Source organism: Cryptomeria japonica, unplaced genomic scaffold, assembly GCF_030272615.1.
Source record: "Cryptomeria japonica unplaced genomic scaffold, Sugi_1.0 HiC_scaffold_15, whole genome shotgun sequence".
NCBI lineage: Eukaryota > Viridiplantae > Streptophyta > Pinopsida > Cupressales > Cupressaceae > Cryptomeria > Cryptomeria japonica.
Genome location: NW_026728837.1, coordinates 695,001 through 701,275, shown reverse-complemented (window position 1 = coordinate 701,275; position 6,275 = coordinate 695,001). Strand labels below are relative to the sequence as shown.

At 63.1% G+C, this 6,275-nt stretch overlaps 1 non-coding gene across 1 annotated transcript; it reads left to right on the top strand.

Annotated features, from left to right (window-relative positions):
• The first annotated feature begins 2,545 nt into the window (after positions 1–2,545).
• LOC131860725 (5S ribosomal RNA) lies at positions 2,546–2,664 on the top strand. The gene has a single exon (XR_009359819.1). It is a non-coding gene; the product is annotated as a 5S ribosomal RNA (ribosomal RNA).
• Positions 2,665–6,275: the final 3,611 nt, after the last annotated feature.

Genomic DNA, 6,275 nt, shown 5'->3' with positions numbered 1-6,275 from the left:
GGTGTGCACCAAAGGTGCGCACCTTGGAGCGCACCAAAGGTGTACACTTTGGAGCGCACCACATAGGGTCTTTGAGAGGTTGGCGCAGTGCGCACACCAAGGTGGGTGTTGAGGTGCGTGCCGAGGTGGGTGGGTGCTAGGGTGCGCTCCATGGTGGGTGCCAGGGTGGGTGCGTGCTAGGGTGGATTCCAAAGAGGGTCATAGGGTGGGTGCCAAGGTGGGTTGGTGATATAGTGGGTTCAAAGGTGGGTACTAGGGTGGGTTCCAAGGTGGGTCACAAGTTGGGTGCCAGGATGCGTGGGTGTTAGGTTGGGTGCCAAGGTGGGCTCCTGCATGGGTGGGTGCTAGGGTGGGTTTCAAGGTGGACGCGAGGGCGGGTGCCAAGGTGGGTAACAAGTTGGGTGTTAGGATGGGTGAGTGCTAGAGTGGGTGCCAAGGTGGGTGGGTGCTAAGGTGGATGCCAAGGTGGTTCACAGGGTGGGTGGGTTCTAGGGTGAGTTCCAAGGTGGGTCACAGGTTCAGTGCTAGGGTGGGTGTCAAGGCGGGTGTCGAGGTGCCTGGGTGCTAGGGTGTGGATGCCAATGTGGGTCATAGGGTGGGTACTAGGGTGGGCTGCAATGTGGGTGCCAAGGTGGGTAACATGCTCGGTGGGTTCTAAATTGGGTGCCAGGGTGGGTGTGCACCCACCTTGCCCGAGGTGGGTGCCAAGGTGCCAGTGTGGGTGGGTGCTAAGGTGGATGCCAAGGTGGGTGAGAAGGTGGGTGATAGGTTGAGTGGTAGGATGGGTGGGTGCCAAGATGGGTCACAGGGTGGGTGCAAGGGTGGGTAGGTGCTAGGGTTGGTGTCAGGGTGGGTGGGTGCTAGGTTGGGTTCCAAGGTGGGTGCGAGGGTGAGTGTCAAGGTGGGTCACAGGTTAGGTGCTAGGATGGGTGAGTGCTAGGGTGCAAAGGTGCCAGGGTGGGTGCTAGGATGGGTCGATGCTAGGGTGAGTGGCAAGGTGGGTCCACAAGTGTCAAGGTGGGTGCCGAGGTGGGTGCCAAGTCGGCGACTGCTATGGTGGATGCCAAGGTGGGTCACGGGGTGGGTGCCAAGTTGCTAGGTTGGGTTCCAAGGTGGGTGCCAACGTGGGTGCTAGGGTGCGTGGGTTAAAGGGTGTGTCACAACGTGGGTGCCAGGATGGGTGCGCACCCACACTGGCCAAGACGGGTGCGGGTGCAAGGTTGGGTTCCAAGCCCGGTCACAGGCTGGGTGCTAGGATGGGTGGGTGCCAAGGTGGGCACCAGGGTGGGTGCACCCACCCTGGCCAAGGTGGGTCACGGGGTGGGTCCTAGGGTGGGTAACGGGGTGGGTACTAAGGTGCGTGCCAAGGTGGGTCATAGGGTGGGTGCCAAGGTGGGCACCAGGGTGGGTGTGCACCAACCCTAGCCAGGGTAGGTCACGGGGTGGTTGTCGGGGTGGGCGTCAAGGAGCCAAGGTGGGTGGCAAGTAGCCAAGTTGCGTGCCAAGGTGGGTGTCGGGGTGGGTGCCAAGGATCCAAGGTGGGTGCCAAGGAACCAAGGTGGGTGTCTGGGTGGGTGCCGAGGTGGGAGCCAGGGTGGGTCCCAAGGTGAGTGCAAAGGTGGGTGCGAGGGTCAAGGTGAGTGCCAATGTGGGTTCCAAGGTGCCAGGGTCAGGGTGAGTGCCAATGTGGGTTCAAAGGTGCTAAGTTGGGTGCGAGGTTGGGTGCGAGGGTGGGTGGGTGCCAAGGTGTGCTAGGTGGAAGCCCGGGTGGGTCGGCATCCCATGGGTGTCGAGTTGGGTGCCTGATGGGTGCTTCTTGTCAAGTTTTAGTCGTCGGGACTCATTTCGAGCCTTAGAGGTCGTTTCTTGTCCGGTTGCCCTGTCTTCGACCTGGGAACCCAATTTTGGTCCTCGGGTCCCATTTTTTTTTGTCTCGCATCCCACTTTTGGCCTGTGGCCTTTTCGGGGTCGATTCTCGTTTTGGGCATCAGAGCATGTTTCTTCTCCTAAAACCCAATATTTGTTTATTGAGTCTCGGAACACATTTTTGTTCTCGTGGACCCATCATGGGTCTTGGAACGCATTTGTGGTCCTTGGGTCCCATTTTGCATCCCGAAACTTGTGTTTTGGTGCTTGATCCCTATTTTGGGTGCCCACCTTGCACCAAGTGCGCACCCGGGGCAAACCGAGCGCCTTGGTGCACCGGGGCAAGATCGAGCGTGCACCCGTGGCGCCCCGAACATGCACCAAGGTGCACTCGGCCCACATGTGAGCGCAGGTCGTTGCGCCCGAGGTGGTGTGTGGGCACCGCGTTGCAGACGGGACACTGCACGCACACGACGCCCCCTCCAGGTGCACGCACGTAGGCCGGGCCGGGTGCACACCCGACGCCCTAGCAAGGTGCGCGCACCCGGGCAGGGCTCACACTTGGCGAACGGGGCGCACTTCGCGAGGGAGGGTGTGCACCTCGACGGGGGTGGGTGGCCGGGGTGGATTCGCACGTGGGTCGCGGTTTGCTAAGTACACACTGCGACAAGCTCATAACGGGTGCGATCATACCAGCGTTAGTGCACCGGATCCCATCAGAACTCCGCAGTTAAGCGCGCTTGGGCCGGAGTAGTACTGGGATGGGTGACCTCCCGGGAAGTCCCGGTGTTGCACCCTTTTTTAGTTTTTCGCCGGGCGTCGCAATGCTATTTGAATAAACCTTTTGCCCGTTTGCGTTCTCGTCGGGGCCGGGCCGGGCCGGGGTGCGCTGCCCGCACTACCGCGCGCGCGGGGGGCGACACCGAGCGCGCACCCGAGGCGCCCCGAGCACACAGGCCACGGTGCAACCCGGGCGTTGTGCGCGCACCCCGGTGCGCCCGAGGTGCTGCGCGCGCACCCAGGTGAAATCGGTGTGCACCTCGGCCAGTGCGCGCTCGGTCGAGTCGCGCACGTTGGCCAAGGTGCACGGTGATGTTTCTTACTCTAAGGTTCCGCACCAGACGCCCGGGACAGGTGAGCGAAGCTGGGCGGGGCCGGGTGCGCGGCCGGGGCAGGTGCACGCAGCTGGAGAGAGCTTTGGAGCACACTTCGGAGCGCACCAATGATGCGCTCCATTCAAAAGTTTCCTGAAAAGGCAAAAAAAGTTGAGATTATAGAATTTCCCACTTGAGAGATTGTAAAAAAAAAAAATTTAAAATGAAGGAAACGCGGGTGCCAAGGTGTGCGCGCCCGGGTGCGCAGCCCAGCCAAGGTGTGCGCACCAAGGCGCCCACCCTGGCGAAGGTGCACGCAAGGTGCGCACCCGAGGCAAACCAGACAATTAACCCAACTTTCGACTTCGCGCGCACCTGCGCACCTTGGAGCGCACTTCGGAGCGCTCCTTGGTGCGCACCAATCTTGGGCACCTCGGAGTGCACCATGGCGCCCACCAAGGTGCGCACCCGGGGCAAACCGAGCTCCGACTTCGTGCGCACCTTGGAGCGCACGAAAGGTGCGCACCATGGCGCCCACCAAGGTGCGCAGCCCAGCCAAGGCGTGCGCATCAAGGTGCGCACCCTGGCGAAGGTGCGCACCCGGGGCAAACCGAGCTCCGACTTCGTGCGCACCTTGGAGCGCACAAAAGGTGCGCAACCCAGCCAAGGTGTGCGCACCCCGGTCAAACCGAGCTCCGAATCGTGCGCACCAGAGGTGCACGCCATCGTGCGCACCTTGGAGCACACTTCGGAGCCCTCCTTGGTGCGCGCCGATGTTGCGCACCTCGGAGCGCACCCGGGGAAAACAATGCAATTAACCCGACTTTCGACTTCGTGGGCACCTCGGATCGCTCTCGGGTTCGCACCTCGGAGCACACCGAGGTGCGCACCTTTGATGCGCTGCCTTCACCAATTTCCAGAAAAGGCAAGAAAACACTGAGAAGGTGTGCGCACCGAGGTGCCCACCCTGGCGAAGGTGCACGCGAGGTGCGCACCCGGGGCAAACCGGGCTCCGACTTCGTGCACGCCGCACCTTGGAGCACACTTCGGAGCGCTCCTTGGTGCGCACCAGGGCGCGCAACCCAGCCGAGGTGCCCACCCCGGCGAAGGTGCACGCGAGGTGCGCACCCGGGGCAAACCGGGCTCCGACTTCGTGCACGCCATGGTGCCCACCGCGGCGAAGGTGCACGCGAGGTGCGCACCCGGGGCAAACCGGGCTCCGACTTCGTGCACGCCGCACCTTGGAGCACACTTCGGAGCGCTCCTTGGTGCGCACCATGGTGCCCACCAGGGCGCGCAACCCCGCCGAAGGTGCACGCGAGGTGCGCACCCGGGGCAAACCGGGCTCCGACTTCGTGCACGCCGCACCTTGGAGCACACTTCGGAGCGCTCCTTGGTGCGCACCATGGTGCCCACCAGGGCGCGCAACCCCGCCGAAGGTGCACGCGAGGTGCGCACCCGGGGCAAACCGGGCTCCGACTTCGTGCACGCCATGGTGCGCACCGCGGCGAAGGTGCGCACCCGGGGCAAACCGGGCTCCGACTTCGTGCACGCCGCACCTTGGAGCACACTTCGGAGCGCTCCTTGGTGCGCACCAGGGCGCGCAACCCAGCCGAGGTGCCCACCCCGGCGAAGGTGCACGCGAGGTGCGTACCCGGGGCAAACCGGGCTCCGACTTCGTGCACGCCGCACCTTGGAGCACACTTCGGAGCGCTCCTTGGTGCGCACCATGGTGCCCACCAGGCCGCGCAACCCAGCCAAGGTGTGCGCACCAAGGTGCACGCGAGGTGCGCACCCGGGGCAAACCGGGGTCCGACTTCGTGCACGCCGCACCTTGGAGCACACATCGGGGCGCTCCCGGGTTCGCACCGGCGTTGCGCACCGTGGTGGGCACCTCGGAGCACACCAAGGTGGGCAGCGAGGTGCGCACCTTTGATGCGATGCCTTCACTAATTTCCATAAAAGGCAAAAAAAAAACGAGATTTTAAAATTTCCGTTTTGAAAGATAGTGAGAAAAAGGGAATGCTGGTGCCATCTTGAGCCCGCCCTGGTGCGCAGCCCAGCCAAGGTGTGCGCACCAAGGTGCCCACCCTGGCGAAGGTGCGCGCCCGGGCAATTAACCCAACTTCCAACTTCGCGCGCGCCAGGGTGGGAGCGCACCCAACAACCGGGCCTGGGAAGAGCCAATGCGAGAAACCCCACCAAACGCTCTGACAAAAAAAGAGGGGGCGCTCCAGTAACCCCGCTTCGGAGCGCACCCTGGGCAAACCCAGCCAAGGTGCCCACCCCGGCCAAGGTGCAGGCGAGGTGCGCACCCGGGGCAAACCGGGCTCCGACAACGTGCACGCCGCACCTTGGAGCACACTTCGTAGCGCTCCCGGGTGCGCACCTCAGAGCACACCAAGGTGGGCAGCGAGGTGCGCACCTTTGATGCGCTGCCTTCACTAATTTCCAGAAAAGGCAAAAAAAAAAGGAGATTTTAAAATTTCCGTTTTGAAAGATAGTGAAAAAAACGGAACGCGCGTGCCATCTTGAGCCCGCCCTGGTGCGCAGCCCAGGTAAGGTGCCCACCCTGGCAAAGGTGCGCACCCGGGCAATTAACCCTACTTCCGACTTCGTGCGCGCCAGGGTGGCAACCGGGCCTCGGAAGAGCCAATGCGAGAAACCCCACCAAACGCTCCGACAAAAAAAGAGGCGGCGCTCCAATAACCCCGCTTCGGAGCGCAGCCGGGGCAAACCCAGCCAAGGTGCCCACCCCGACGAAGGTGCACGCGAGGTGCGCACCCGGGGCAAACCGGGCTCCGACAACGTGCACGCAGCACCTTGGAGCACACTTCGAAGCACTCCCGGGTGCCCACCGGCGTTGCGCACCGTGGTGGGCAGCGAGGTGCGCACCTTTGATGCGCTGCCTTCACTAATTTCCAGAAAAAGGCAAAAAAAAATGAGATTTTAAAATTTCCGTTTTGAAAGATAGTGAAAAAAAAGGAACGCGGGTGCCATCTTGAGCCCGCCCTGGTGCGCAGCCCAGGCAAGGCATGCGCACCAAGGTGCCCACCCGAGGTGCACACCCGGGGCAAACCGGGCTCCGACTTCGTGCAGGCCGCACCTTGGAGCACACTTCGGAGCGCTCCTTGGTGCGCACCATGGTGCCCACCAGGGCGCGCAACCCAGCCAAGGTCTGCACACCAAGGTGCCCACCCCGGCGAAGGTGCACGCGAGGTGCGCACCCGGGGCAAACCGGGCTCCGACTTCGTGCACGCCATGGTGCCCACCGCGGCGAAGGTGCACGCGAGGTGCGCACCCGGGGCAAACCGG